The 16,070-nt window shown below is 42.4% G+C and overlaps 1 protein-coding gene across 2 annotated transcripts in view; it reads right to left on the bottom strand.

The window, feature by feature from the left end:
- Positions 1–13,794, bottom strand: part of LOC101670773 — an 83,511-nt gene extending 69,717 nt beyond the window's left edge. The window contains exons 1-2 of one of the 2 annotated variants that reach the window (XR_006602048.1): positions 13,211–13,794; positions 8,721–12,993 (exon numbers count right to left, since the gene is read on the bottom strand). The gene's annotated coding sequence lies outside the window, so the exon portion shown is untranslated. Of the gene's footprint in view, positions 1–8,720; positions 12,994–13,210 lie in introns of those variants that run through there. The other variant, XR_001177890.2, reaches the window with a different exon arrangement.
- Between the last annotated feature and the right edge of the window lie 2,276 nt (positions 13,795–16,070).

Here is a 16,070-nt window from a genome sequence, read left to right as displayed (position 1 = left end):
AATAAATAGGATGAGTTGAAATCATTATTTTTGGAGGAATTCAGTGCCAGTAGAATTAAATTTTTTGTTGGCTCTGCCAGACTGTATGGTTTCCTATTTAAATGCACTTTGTCAGGCGCCTGGGTGGCTCAGTGGGTTAAGCCACTGCCTTCGGCTCAGGTCATGATCTTAGGGTCCTGGGATCGAGTCCCGCATTGGGCTCTCTGCTCAGCAGGGAGCCTGCTTCCTCCTCTCTCTCTGCCTGCCTCTCTGCCTACTTGTGATCTCTCTCTGTCAAGTAAATAAATAAAATATTTTAAAAATAAATAAATAAATGCACCTTGTCTAGGTATAATACTCTAAATGACCCAATCTTTGGTCTAATTGTTAAGAGACACATCTTACAAGGAAGTAATGTTAGAAAAGAAAAAAAATTGCTGGGATTTGAAGGATAAATTGATGCCTAAGAAAAGATAGGATGGGGTTAATGCGGCAATAATTTGGAAAAATGTAACAACCAAGAAATGCACTATCACTATTACCGAATTTTATTTTAGTCAATATTCCCTTGGCACATATAGACACGAACTACCAGCTACCAGTGAAATCTACCTTTTCTCTGTCTTTTGGAAGGTAGCTTGGAGGTTCGCTGGAGACAGTGCTTTAAATATTTAGAAATAGAAGCAACGATCCAGTATCAGAAAAGTAAATCAAGTAAATAAAAGAAAATGTCTTATATTCTTGTTGCCATGGAATTATCCTTCGCAGATTATTAGTGTTGTACTAAAGAGGCTCGGGATAGATTTCACTTATTTGCTTATGTAACTTTTACTCACGATTTTCCCTTTGTGTTGAGTAAAGGAAAAATGGAAGTAAGAACACGATGACCTTTCCATTTTGTCCTAACACAGAAAACAGGAAGAGTGAGCACTGCCATCTTTTGGTTACACAATATAATAATTGAAATCATTGCTTTTAACAGCCAGAAGAATGCTGTTAGTCATCACCAAGTGAACTGAGATACACTTACTTACCCTGCATGAGTCAATTCCTTGCATGATTTCCTCATAACATCTTTCCTCTGGAAAGTAATCACAAAGGTTCCAAAATCTTAATTTTCTTTGAATAGCAGATACAGAGAGAAAGGACTGGTGGGTTGTGTCAATTTTCTTAAAGACTACCGACAGTTCTAGTTATATTTGATAACTCTAAAGCATTCTGAGTGGATGAAGAGAAGTGGAGAACTCTCTCGTGTAATCACTGAGGCCAGTTCCACTGAGGCCAATTCCCTGGGGAATTCCATAATTCCCCAGGGGCCAAGAACTTCAATGAAAGGCTAGACTTTCTCTGATGAGGAAATGCCACGGCAGAGGCTTCCCGAGAGATACCACTCCAGTGTCATGAACACCCAGGGAGGGGAAAGGTATAGGAAGTCTGGACGGGTCACAGGCATATTCCGGGGGTGTTTTATGTTGGAGGGAAACACTGTGCTACTACGGAAGGAAGCTCTGAGAAGTTTATCAGAGAGTACTGTCTGGGGCCAGCCTCTCAGTTAGCTGCCTTAGCATCAGAGAAACCATAAGACATGGTTGATACATGGAGTTTGTTTTTACTGACAGTAATCTTAAAGACAAGACATGGAGCAGGTAAAGGGTATATATATACATTTACATATATATATATATTTCTTAAGATTTTATTTATTTATTTGACAGACAGAGATCACAAGTAGGCCGAGAGGCAGGTGGGGGGGGGTGGGGAAGGAGACTCCCTGCTGAGCAGAGAGCCCGATGCCGGGCTCCATCCCAGGACTCTGAGATCATGACCTGAGCCGAAGGCAGAGGCTTAACTCACTGAGCCACCCAGATGCCCCCAGGGTATATATTTTGAAGAGGAAACTTCTGAGTTTGAAGAAGAGAGGAATCTGCAAAGGAAATATAATCTCCTCAGATCATGTGTGGATCCAGAGAGAAAGATATCAAAATAAGTTTTTTAAAAGCCTCATCGGGGTGCCAGAAAATAGAATATAAAATCCAAATGAGGATTTTAGGAATACTGGGGATAGAAAAGGGAGATGGAAATAGAGCAGCTGAGTGAAAGGAAGTGACCTGAATTTGACCTTTTTTTAGATACCCTCAAGTCTATCCTGACATACTCTCCTTTTGCTATAGAGACATATCTCACTTTTCCATGTATACTGACATATTGTTGGAGATAAAAGAGTGGAATTTACTGCTTGTTAAAAAACAAACATTCCTATAGGGTACCAGAGAGTAGACTGGGCAGGGGGAGCTGGTTTCCAATATTGGGTCTTCACTGCCCTGAAGTCACCTAGTCTCCCTGAACCTTGGTTTCCTAAATCTACAAAATAGGTTTCCTGATTCTATCATTGCTTCTCAAGGGGGGTCTGCAGACTCCTCTGCAATTATAGATTACATTCAAAGATACCTAAGATCTCAAATTTGAGAAATACCAGATTCGATCATTTCTAATGGCCTTAGCTCTAAAATTCTTAGAAAGAAAAAAAAAAACTTTTTCCTTCACTAAATTCCTCAAGACCTAGAGGAAGACGGAAAGCCAAAACATTTTTCTTTTTCCCTCTGTGTTCCTTCTCCTTTTCAGACATGCAGTTAATCTATTGTTCTAAATTTCTAGAGCAGTGCTTTCCCAAGGAAACACATCTAACTTAAAATTTTAGAGTGATTGGGGAGCCTGAGTGGCTCAGCTGGTTAAAGCCTCTGCCTTCGGCTCAGGTCGTGATCCTAGGGTCCTGGGATGGAGCCCCACATGGGGCTCTCTGCTCAGCAGGGAGCCTGCTTCCCCACCCCACCCCCACTCTTTCTCTGCCTGCCTTTCTGCCTACTTGTGATCTCTGTCTGTCAAATAAATAAATAAAATCTTTAAAAAAATTTTTTTAGAGTGATCACATTTTTAAGTGAAAAAAAAAGAGACAGATGGAGCCAATTATAATATTCTATTTTATTAAGTCCAATGTATCCAAAATATTATCACTTTGAGTGTCAGCATTGTAAAAATTAATGCGATGGTTCAGTCTGTTTTTGTCATACTAAGTCTTCAGGATCTGATGTGTCTTTCATATTTACAACACAGCCCAATTCATGCTGGCCCCACTGAGAGTTTACAATAATCACATGTGGCTGGTGTTGGAGGATCCTATGTTCCAAGAGTGGACAACAGATGAATAGAGGCCTCCAAGTGGAAAGCTAATGTTCTGCTGTCCATGATATCATATTTTTTTTAAAAAATAGCCCTTTCAGTCTACCCAACTCCAGAATCTGGAGGAGGTTTAGAACCCATTAAAAAAGGGCTCAGAATCTGAAAGAACACGTCTCTACTCAAAACTCCCTAACACAAATGCTTCCGTCCTCAGACATCAGTCCATCCTTTCCAGAACACTTGAAAAGTGCTGTTTTTTTCCTTTCTAACCCTAATGTTACTTCCCCACAACAAAACTGAAAGTATTTTTCTCAACAGACCATTCCCCAGGGAAGCAAGTAATTACCTCTCTATCTCTGGATTCCAGTAGCTAGTGATTGCCCACAAAATCCCTGCCATAGACACAGTAAGCATTTGTGTTCGTGTTCTTCATTCTTTAAATGATGCAGAAACTTCCATTAATTCACCAACTATATTGCAGGAGAACTAATTCTGAGACTGTTCACAATTAATGTGTTTTTTGTTGGATGACATGATGGCAAAAGAGGGCGGAAATGACTAGAATCTAATTTGGGTATCAGTGATCTGGATTTCAGGTTGAGACATGATGTCTGTCATTTTATATAAAGACCTGGAATACTGAGTAAAAGAGGTAAACAAGAAATTTTGCAAATTGAGAGGAGGTAGACTATATTGCATGAGAAAAGACAATGGGATGTTTTTTGCATTCGGCCAACATACCACATAAAACAAAATGACCACACGTGGATAGGAGTCAGAGGTCCCTACTTCTTACCAAAATGGTTTCTAGCCTCTCTAAATTCCATCATCTTCCTGCATCCTCGTCTATTTGGGATGGCAGCGTAGTTCAGAAGGGCAAAAGCAAGCAATGGATTCAAGGATTTCTTACTGTCTTGGGGCAAAAACATGAGCTAAATTAAGTAAGTAGATTGGGATGAACTTATCTGTGTATCTTTTGTCACAGTGCGCCTTTCTAATCCTCTCCTTCAACCCTCTAAGAACAGCCTGTGGCCAGCCAGAAGGACTGGGGTAGCCAGAGGGGAACACCAAGGAAATCACTGGAGGGAATATGAAATTTCACTGTACCTCACTCAAACCTATTGCTACAATGATCGATTCATCTATTGCTACAATGATCGATTCATCTATGTGCTCTTTGTGTTGATGGTTCCAGATGGTCTGGTTCCAGACCATCTTAATTTCCCTCCCTTTTTCATCACTGATGTTAACTCTCAAAAGATGAGTCTCCATAGAAGGAAGAGGGATTGCACGGCACATAGTATAAAGATGAGATTTGTCATACTGCGTAAAGTTGGGACATTACTAAATTAGTACTATACATTTCTGAAAAGCTGACACTTAAGGAAATGGTGTCCCCTTCCTACTGTTCCTTTAGACAATCAGGGACTCTTCTAGGTCTTTGTACCTGCTCCCCCACCCCAGCACAACATTTGCTATGGGTATCTGCTGGCTGGTTCAATTCCATAAGGGAGGGAGGTGGTCTCAAGGGCATTGAGCGTGAATGGAGAGGGTTCAGCATCCCAGGGGCCTAGTCAGTCTCTGAGTTTCTTAAAAATATATCCAAATGGATTCTCTTTGTAAAAATAAAGGTGCTGAATTTTTTTGTGGCCTGACTCCCCGCCCATCCTTAGGCACAAGTGGACCAGGATTTCCTTTATTTTCAGCAGCCATGATCTGCTGTCTTTACCCTAAAAATGACATTTCTACCCGCCCCCATCCTGTATCGAATCCTAAGGAATTGCAGAAATGACTCCCTTTTACTATATGGTGAGTGAAGGAGTATAAACACACTGAAAACTAGCCTAAGGTCTTCAGCTCAGTGTTCTTCATTCTTGTCCCATCAAGTACTTCATCCAGAAGCATAGTCAACAGGAGGAAATAGAGTCCGTCCCTGGGTCTGGGCCAACTGCCCTGACCTTTTGTGTGTTTCACTCAAGCTACCTTTCTATCCCAGCATGGGCTTCGGACAACTCCTTTGAGGGAGATGTGGCCCATCAAGGGATGTGAAGGATCTGAAATTTTTTTTTTTTTAAAGATTTTATTTATTTATTTGACAGAGAGAAATCACAAGTAGACGGAGAGGCAGGCAAAGAGAGAGACAGGGAAGCAGGCTCCCTGCTGAGCAGAGAGCCCGATGCGGGACTCGATCCCAGGACCCTGAGATCATGACCTGAGCCGAAGGCAGCGGCTTAACCCACTGAGCCACCCAGGCGCCCAGGATCTGAAATTTTACACAACTTATACTCTAACCGTTACTCTGTTCCTGTTTCCTGGGTGCTGGCAGACATGAGATTCCTGGGTCAGAGACAAAGGACTTCGTTACTAACAACAGAGCAAGCAACACTTGCACCTTTGTTTTAGTTCCCTTGCCCAGATATAACACAGGGATTACAACATGAGCCCACAGTGACATCTGAACATGCAGCGGGTTGCCTTGAAGGAGAAGGACACGGGGTCAAGGCCCCAGCCCTTAAGCTGGCAACAGACAAGCCATTCCTCCTCTGCCACGACCTACTTTAACTAACTAGGGAAACTGCTCTGTATCAGGACAAGCATGAACCTAACCGTCAGGCGCACTGAGCAGGAGAACTTGGGGATGTTCAGGGCCCAAGGCAACGTGCCTCTCCAGAGCCCCACATGCATTTTCGAATTCCAAACTTTCCCTCAGAACTACCTTAATCCAAAAACCCACAACACGGAGCACTAATAGCCCTGCGCCAGCTGTTGAAGACTGCCTCAAATGTTGTGTTCATCACTAAAGAACAATGGGATTGTGATTGCAAATCTGTCTCTCTCTCTCTCTCTTTTTTTTTTTAATTTTAAGTATACATAGGGCTCGAACTCATGACCTCAAGATCAAGAGTCACTATGCTCTTCCAACCGAGCCAGGCAGGTGCCCCTGTCTCCTCCTATTTAAACAAAAACACTCAAACCCTCCCCTCTCCTCCCCTCCACCATGGTTTCAGTTCCTGCCAGACTGTTATGAAAACTTTCAGTTCCTGATAGACTGTCATACTGAAAAAGAAACACCACCAGCTCTCCAATCTGGATGCAGAATTCAACATAAAAAAGAAAGACGTGCCTAATAAGGAACTCAAACTTAGTACACCCATGACCAAACTCCTGGGCTTCCCACACAGTGCACCTGCTCCCCATGTGCCCCTTAGAACACTGTGACTCCATCTTCCAGCCACACAGACCAATGGCCTTGGGGTCGTGCTCATCTCCCTCGCTCTCCCAGTTCACAGCCTGCTCAGTGAATCCAGAAGCTGACGTGAACACTCTCTCTATGGGGGAAGCTGCCACGGTTTCTTGTCTGGATGGCTACAATAGCCTGACCACTGTCTTTGCTACTTTAGTCTTTGCTTTCTCCTGCTGATTCTCAGTCGAGCAGCCAGAAGGAGCCTTTTAACTTGAAAATCCAGATCATATTACCGTCTGCTCGAAACCCTCCATGGACTCCCAGCTCATTCAGAATAAAAGGCCAGTTTCTTACAGTGACCTTCCGGGTCCTACCCAATCTGCAAGCCCCATTTTAACCTCTCTAACCAAGATCCTTCTCTGCTCTAACCGCCTCCCTCTAATCACTCTAATCACTCCACACTACCCACCCATACCTGCTCCTGAAACATGCCCAGCCTTTTCGGTCGTGGGCACCTGCTCTGCTATTCCCTCTGCTGGTGCGCCTCCCCAAAGGGCTTGCCCCCTCTCCTCCTACAGATCTTTGCTCTAAGTCAACAACTATTCACCATCTGCCCTTTCAGTTTGGAGTCCGAGGGGGAGAGAAACAAATCAACAGGTGCTTAAAATACACGTGGGTTTCAGGCCACATCTGGAGAAGTGCAGGGCAGGGCATTCAAAAACAAGGACTAGACTGGATGGAAATTCTTTTAAAAATAAGGACCCTGTGGCACATGTCCCGGTAGTGTGACATACCCAGCATCCTATCCTACCTAAGGAGTTTTTTGTGGGTTTTTTTGAGATTTATTTACTTATTTCAAAGGGAGAATACAGGGCAAGGGTAGAGGGAGAGTGAAAAAATCTCCAACACACTCCCCGCTGAGTGTGGAGCCTGATGCAGGGCTCGATCTCACGACCCTGAGATCACGACATGAGCCAAAATCAAGAGTTGGACCCCTAAATGAATGAGTCACCCAAGCACCCCACCACCCAAGGAGTTCCTGTGTTTTTGCTTTAATTGTGATTATATATAAATGTGTCAGTCACTGCCTTGGAGGTACCAGCAAAATGAGGGAGGATTTACTTATCAAAAGCAATAGCCCAGGAATCAACTAAAACAACGATAAAACAATTAAAACAATTTTTAAATAATTGTATTTTGTAATGTTTTGTATACTTGTCAAACTGAATTTAAGTATCTTCGGAACTTGACCAAACAATATGTTGACATTATGCCAGTTGTCTTCTATTTATTGTCAAGGTGAGTATAAAGTTTGATGAAATTATAACTGGGTACATCTACATACTTTTAAAAATCTATCCTTTTTCAGGCACTACCCCTTTATTTGCACATACCCCTCCATGCCACGGGCTGTGCGGCTTCCCCGCTCGCCTTCGTTCTTCCTATTTTTCTGTTTTTGCCTGCGGAGTTTTCTTCCTTCAAACAGCCTTGGTTCAAGTAGGCCGTCACGTGGAAACCTTCCCCGTAGGCCCCGGGTCACAAAATCAGATTCTCTCACTAGTTTCCCTCAGTCTCTTCCTCCTCCTCCTCCTTCTTCCTTTTGCCTTCAGTTCCTAGAGGTTTGCTGTTTCTGCTGATTTTTTTTGTTGTTCTTATTGTTTCTTTTTTGTTCCCTTTCCTATTTTTCTTTTTAAACGGGGAATATAGACGACATAAGCCAACTAACCGTTTATTTTCCCGAAGACAGTGGAGCTTTGCCCGTGTGCCCTCTCCCTGGCCCCCCTCTTCTCCAGACCACCTTCCTCTCCCGCCAGGCCCACGGGAAGCAGGAATCCCCATACAAAACCCCTCTTCAGATTCATAAAAAACAATAGCTACCAGCTAATATGTATTAAGTCTTGATAATGTCCCAAGCCTTCTGCATATACTCTGTCACTTGGTCTTCATTAACACCACCAGGACACGGCACAAACATGAAAACACCAGGCTCTGGGTGGGTATCGACTTGTGTATGGTGACTGGTACTGAGGGGCCGAACAATTTCTTTTCTTTCAAGGGTAATAATTTTCTTTTTGCTCAAGCATCTTTATAAGTGTCCTCTTGTGGATGCTGTTCCACAAGCATCATTGGTTACCCGTCTGCCCTGGGCTCAGGTCATGATCCCAGGGTCCTGAGATGGAGCCCTGTTTCAGGCCTCCTGCTCAGCAGAGTGTCTGATTCTCCCTCTCCCTCCATCCCTCTCACCTGCTCATGCTCTCTTTTGTGTTCTCTCTCTCTCTTTCTCTCTCTCTCAAATAAATAAATAAAATCTTCAAAAAAAGTTTTTTTAATTTCTTTTGAAGGAATATGATACTGCATTTTTCAAAGAAAGTCACATAAAAAAACAATAATGGTATCATCCTTCATCCTAAAAATAAATAAGAAGGGCATGAAATTTCCTTTTAAATTTTGACACTTGGAAGTTTAGCACCAATATCAAAAACGAACAGAAAAGAGGGAGGAAACTTTTATTATATGTTTTAGATTTCTTGGGTTGCGATTCTCCCCACGTATTAACTGATATTCTTTCTTCCAGCTCATGTTACCCAAACAGGAAAAAAACAGGCAAAAATATAAGCCTAGGGGCTCTCTCTTGTCTTCCACACAGAGACATTCCCGGGATCTCGACTGGCTGGAAAAATCTGCGGACATTTTCCTTCTCTAGTTGTTTTCTCTTAAGGAATAATAGTAAATATTCAAATGTCCACATTTTGGTGAGTCTTCCACTTCTTAGATTCCCCCCCCCCTTTTTTTTTTTTTTTTTTTTTTTTTTTTTTTTTTTGTGTGCTGGTAAGGCCAGGGTCTGCTTTTTGCTTTATTTTTGAGTTGTTGTTAATCTTTTAGGTTACTTGTTACTGGTGAAGTTTCCTAGGGAGTCTGGTGTTACTAAAACCATACTCCAGCCACGACGCAACACTGGTCAGGGGAGCTGATGGGGTAACAAAGCAGTGAGTAAAACTACAGCCACCACACAAATTCATTAGGAATTTCTGATTTCCAGAATACTGGCAGTATTTGGCCCATGTCTTGGAGAAAAGGTAATACGGTTGCTTTCAGGATGGTTCCTTTCCCAGTCGTCTTGTACGGTAAGCCCCATCCACTTTGGTTTGAGAAGAATGTTCTGCGAAGCTCTCAGATTTAAGTCTCAGGATGATTCAAGTCGTGTCACTGATGAACCCAGGGATGAGATTCTCAGCAACATAAAGGAGCTGCTTCCTTGTGCCAGCTCCTTTCCCACCCCCATCACTCCCCTGACCCAGGACCACACTTTGTCTTATCTGAGCAGCCACCTGAGGACAGCAGACCCTCCAGGATTCTTCCCTCGTCTTTGGGCTTTCTACCTAAAAAAGGCCCTTCTCTATCTGGTCCCCAAATTTCCTCTCCTTAAATTCACACTGACTTTGGCCTGAATTGCGTGGGATTTGCCCTCTTTCCCCTTCACCAGCCCCACCACAGAAGTTGTTATGGCTCTGGCTTCTAGAAGACCAGGAGCTGCCCTTGCCTCTTCCTCGATCCTTTTCAGTTCGTCAAAAATATCCAGCCAGGGCATTCTGGTTGGTTTGTCCTTCCCTGAGTCTCAGCACCTTTTTGCTACACCAGGCAGTCGGCATCTGGGTGGCCACAATGGCAGGTGCTACTGTTGGGGACTACATCTGTCTTACGTAGGCTCTTCCAACAGCAGCTGCTACTTCCTGTTTGAAAGCTCAAGCCCCAAGTAGACCCACCAGTAAGTCAGAGTTTCCAGATGGGGGGACTTTTCTATTTCTCAGTTCATTTGCACAACAGAGAAGACACCAAAGCCCTGGTGCACGGGGCCCCTCCCAGGCCACACAATTGACTCTGCCAATCTCCTGATTCCTCCCATGGTTCTCTCTGATGATTCAACTATGAGTTCCAACCTTCCCCATAATAGATTGTCCTCCAGTCTAGCAGGACAATCTCTCCACCAGGACAGTCTCCCAGTACTGAACAGTGTTTCTCACACCTCAGTCTTTCATATACTATACTGTTTTTGTCAGGGTTGAGTATTACCTACACCATTGTCTTTCTTTAATCAACTCAGCTTTTTATCTTTAAACTTAATTTACTTCTGTGTTGTCCTAAATAATATCATTTTCAAGATCAATGGTTTGAGGCACAGTTATATAATATAACATCAAATACACATTAACTAAACACAGAATGATGAGAACCGAGTCCATCTGTGTTAACATAAAATAGCCATTTGTTCCAGGAAATCCTTGTCTAGGAAAATAAGATCGTACACCAATAAATAACTTCACTGTTTGCTTCAGGAAATTTCTGCAAATGACTTTATTCAGGAAAAAGGTGTGCCTACCTGAGAAAACATTAGATAGCAGTTTACTGCTGCATACCTTCACCTTGCTGTGTCCTGCCACCCTGAGCCTAGCCCTGGTGCTTTCTCTGCCTCAACAGACCCATCTTCCACCGCTTGAGCCCTTGCTTCCCCCGTCCATTTTCCCCACAACTCATAGGTGTTCTAAAATTTTAACTTTAAGGATGAATTTTCTGTGTCCTTCGAGATCACAAAATCTGGGAAGACAGAACAATAACAAGCGCCAATATTTACTGATCACTGTCTTTGTTCTAGCTCTATAATGAAGGTAGCACAGTCTGGGGGGCTTAAACAACAGCCACTGGCCCTTGAAGTCTGAGACCAAGGTGCTGCAGAATTGTCTGGTGAGGACTCTCTCCCTGGTTTTCTGACGGCCACCTTCTCCCGGTTTGCTGGGGAGAGAGAAAGAGCGCAATCTCCCTTCTCTGCTCATAAAGGCACTAACCCTATTCACGAGTGTTCCACCATTGTGATTTCATCACCTCCCCAAAGCTCCACCTCCAAAGGTCATCACAGTAGGGATTAGGTTTCAATGTATGAACTTTTGGGAATATAAACATTCAGTCTGAGGCAATCATTTACTATGGCCAAGACCTATTTCGGGGGTCTCTGTGCACTACCTGTTCTAAAAGAGTCCTGTGAATGGGCAGGGGTAGGCACTATTCTCTATGATTTAGAGATGAGGAAACTGAGGCTTAACAGGCTGGACAACTTGCCCAAGGTCACACAGACCCAGAGACCTTTATCACGTTACGGCTTCACCGACATTACCATGAATGGATTCACAGTACCTGAACACAACACTTGACGTTGGTGTGCCCGCCATTGTTCTCACAGCTTGCACATTCATTTTCTTATTTCCTCACCGGGACCCCCTCTTGAGGAAGCACGATAGGTGTTATTTTGAGCAGGAGTTTGTCAGGTCAGTTTCTTCTGAGATAAGGTTCTGCAGGTTGCAGAAGGAAGGAGGAAGAAGCAGAAAGGGACTGAGGAGACACCGGGCTGAAGGGAAGGACCACAAAATAGAGCCGACCCCATAGACAGAACGGATTGGTGGTTGCTAGAGGCGGGAAGTGGGGGTGGGCAAAATGGGGGCAGGCAGTCAAAAGGTCCAAACTCCCAGTTATAAAATAAATAGATTCTGGGGATGTAATGTACAGCACGGTAGCTCTGGTTAACAATTCTGTACTGTTCATGAGATAGTTGCTAAGAGAATACATCTTCAAAGTTCTCATCACAAGAAAAAAAAGTAACTATGTGCGGTGATGGTTGTTAACTAGAATTATTGTGGTAACCGTGTTGTAATATATACAAATATTGAATCATTACGTGATACTCCTGAAACTAGAATAATGTTCTATGTTGACGATATCTCTGTAAAGGGAATGGAACTGGGTCCTCGCTCTCCTCCCAGGACCTGCTCTGCTCACACAAAACACCATTGTTATGTTTGGGTAGTAAGGCCTTCAGGATGGCATGCGCCACTTGGAGAAGGAAAAACCAAGCGAGATCCATGTTCTCTGTAAAATAGAGAAGGCACTACAGAAGCCAGGAACACGCTTCCACTGAGAGTTCTAATAAATTAAACTGGGTGGCTCAGTTGTTAAGCATCTGCCTTCAGCTCAGGTCATGATTCCAGGGTCCTAGGATGGAGCCCCGCATCAGGCTCCCTGCTCGACAGGAATCCTGCTTCTCCCTCTCCCACTCCCCCTGCTTGTGTTTCCCTGTCCCTCTGTCTCTCTCTCTCTGTCAAATAAATAAATCTATAATTAACTAATTAATTAATTGAACATATTCATAAGCTGAATAAGAGATGAGAGTATTAAGCTTTCACCGGACTTCCCTGAAGAAGAAAAAAATCCTTAGTGGGGTTCCAGTTTGAGAGTAGATTTTAAATTGACTTAGGGATATTTACAATGCTAAGATATAGACCTTTAGGGCAATAAAGAAAGTATTTAACAGTGAGTTGGTGATTCATTGCTACATTACCATTAGACTCTCACCAGAGCTTCATGTGGTCAGAATCATTGGCTTCATCTTCAGGTTAGGACGCTGACACTCACAAAGGCTAAAATGCATCTAGAAGTTTCTGGAGCAGAATTCAAAACCAGCTTTGTCCTGCTTCAAAGGCTGTGCTCAGCAGGATGAAGCTCCCAGATCGGTCCTACCTTATCTTTCCATGGAAGAGAAAGCGCAGATCAGCAATTTATGTGCCTCTAAGTTATGCCATGTGCTGCCTCCAGGAATTTCAAACTGCCTTGTATAGGGATAGAGAAGCATGTTTACATACAAGGAAACCTAATTCACTTGACATACAACATGGATTTTAGCTTAGTTTAATTTTTTTTTTTTGAGAACAATAGAGCAGAGGCTTTTGAACTTGACCCACAGAATGAAAAGCCCTTTACATCCCACCGCCCTAGTACACACAAACACCCATGTGTGTCACAGAAGTTTCACAGAATAATACTCACTTATACATGTGAGAAGCACTCTGACATTTCGGATTCTAGTTTAGTCCTTCTTTTCTCTCTTATTTCTTTCTTTTGTTCACCATCTTCCTTAATGATTCCTTTTTTTTTTTTTCAAATTCTGGTAGAAAAGTTTAACATGAGATCTACTCTCTAAACAAATTGATTGTACAATACAGTGTTGTTAACTCTAGACACAATGTTGCTCAACCGGTTACCAGAATGTATCCGTCTTGTGTAACTGAGGCTTTATACTCCTTAACTTCCTCCCCACTTCTCCTTCCACTCACAGCCCCTGCAACTACCATTCTACTCCTGCTTCTCTGAGTTTAACTATTTTAGATACTCAGACAAATGGAGTCCTGCAATGGAAAACAGTACAGAGATGGCTCAAAAAATGACAAATAGATCTTTTCTTTTTTTTTGGTGCTGGTCATGACCCATTATATTGATGTCAGGATCCACTAATGTGTTGCTTACCCATTGGTAATACAATGCAAGAACACTTGAATTATTTTTTTGTTTTATATTACACAGAAGACTTGTGAAGTTGTTAGGAAGAGGTTGGGGGAGAAGAGTAAAAGAATATTTTTAAAAATTAATTATTGAGGGACGCCTGGGTGGTTCAGTTGGTTAACCGACGGCCTTTAACTCAGGTCATGATCCCGGCGTCCTGGGATCGAGTCCCACATAGGGCTCCTTACTCGGCAGGGAGCCTGCTTCTCCCTCTGCCTCTGCCTACCACTCTGTCTGCCTGTTCTTGCTCTCTCTCTCTCTCTAACAAATAAATAAATAAAATCTTTAAAAAAATTAATTATTGATAGCAACTTAATGGAAATATTAACACATACATTTTTAATTCTTGAAAAAAGGAAGACATGGTGTTTATAAATGCTGATCATTGTTCCTCCAAGTTGGCCAAAGATGATGAAATACTAGATTTATTTCACTAGACAGACATTTTAAAGTCTAAAGGAAACCAAAACCCAAAGGCTAGTTCATCTTCAGTGTATCCAATAATATTCATCAGCTAGCTTGCTAACTAGGGCGAGTCTCCCTCCCAGCAGATACACCTCAGAGCATGGACATCACTATCCGCTAGATGGCGATATAGAACAGCCGTAGCCCCTTCCTTAACCTTGTTGACACTGACCAGGTTCACCTATGCTGCAAAAGAACTTAGAAACCCATGGTTACCCAGTAATTCACACGAATTTAGCCTGAAAGTTTACTCAACGCTCCTGGCGTATTTCTGCCTTTTCTTGGAACATCCCAGGAGGTGAGCCTCATTCTTGATGACAGGCTAGCATTTAAAATTTGCAATATCCTTGGCTGTTCCCTTGTGCAAATACAGATGAACTGCTGCTATATAAAGTCAAAGCCAGTATAATGTCTGTATTTATTAATAATCTGCAATGGCATTTGCCATGAAGCTTGCATTTCTTGCCTCTTCTATGTGACATTTAAGAAATACCATAGATCCTCACATTATTTGCCTTGCTAACAATTTCTATATCTCTTAGTTATGCTATCTATAGCAAAGTCACTGGGAATAGTTAATGGACATTTTGGTTCTTATTGTTCAACTGAAAAGGATGGGCTTCTCAAGTACACATTTACCTTGAAAAAAACTAATAGCCAATAGGTTGAAAATGTATCATAAACAAAAATGCAAGGTAGAAGCAGTCTTTTGAAATAATCCCATGTATGAGAGGTTTTTAAAATTATCATCAAATGACGCCTGTTTATAAGACTTGTTTATATTTACTTGGAGGTCTTACTTATTATTAGAATATTTGGTGTAAGACAAGATATTTATGAGTGATTTTCTTTTGCTACTTAATCTATTTATACATCATTTAGATTTTTATGAATACATATTACTTTTACAAATGGGAAAGTAAAGAATATATTATTATATGTAACTGTGCAGGAAACAGAGATTTTAGTATGGTATTGCACAGAAAGCTACTACCAGTAGATCAACTGAAGGCTCAAATAAGTTAAGTGCTGTGTAGGTGAATCCTGACAATGGACTGCTGATTTAGAAAATGGTATTTCTGAATTTAGGTCACATCTACTATGCTCCTGTCTAGTATTAAGTATCCTTGTTAAAGTGGAAAGAATATCAAGTTGTTCATTATTCTAAATATAAAACAATTAGTAAGGAACTGGTAGTAGTGTGGTCAGTTGTTAAAATCAGCAAAATCATTGTATCTAGTATTTTACTGTCCTTCAAGCTCTGCAGTAAGCCACATGGATGCTGTGGTCCAAGCTTTAGAGCAGGAGAAGCACTTCCATTTACATTAGCCCATTTTGTGCTCCTTGCAGGACAAAGATAGGGCATATCAAGGCTCTAAGCTAGGGCGCCTGGGTGGCTCAGTGGGTTGAGCCGCTGCCTTCGGCTCGGGTCATGATCTCAGGGTCCTGGGATCGATCGGGCTCTCTGCTCAGCGGGGAGCCTGCTTCCCTCTCTCTCTCTGCCTGCCTCTCCATCTACTTGTGATTTCTCTCTGTCAAATAAATAAAATCTTTAAAAAAAAAAAAAAAAGGCTCTAAGATATAAAACTCTGCACGAAGTTCCTATGTCTAATAACTTACTGAGCCAGGAACGGCCGACCATGTGATTCGGAGTTGAAAAGCACTTGTTTTTCATTTTTGTGGGCTTGAAGGCCATGCCTGCAAATCCTCCCCGCATGAGGAAAAGGAAGTCATTTTTATTCATTTATTTTAGGATTTTACTTATTTGTCAGAGAGAGAGTGAGCACAAGCAGGGGGAGCAGCAGGCAGAGGGAGAAACAGGCTCCCCACCCAGCAAGGAGCCTAATGTGAGACTCCATCCCAGGACCCTGGGTCCATGACC

This window comes from Mustela putorius, unplaced genomic scaffold (assembly GCF_011764305.1).
Source record: "Mustela putorius furo isolate JIRA1106 unplaced genomic scaffold, ASM1176430v1.1 tig00003858_pilon_pilon_pilon, whole genome shotgun sequence".
NCBI lineage: Eukaryota > Metazoa > Chordata > Mammalia > Carnivora > Mustelidae > Mustela > Mustela putorius.
The sequence above is the reverse complement of the archived record's forward strand: the minus strand, read 5'-3'. Positions and strand labels throughout refer to the sequence as shown.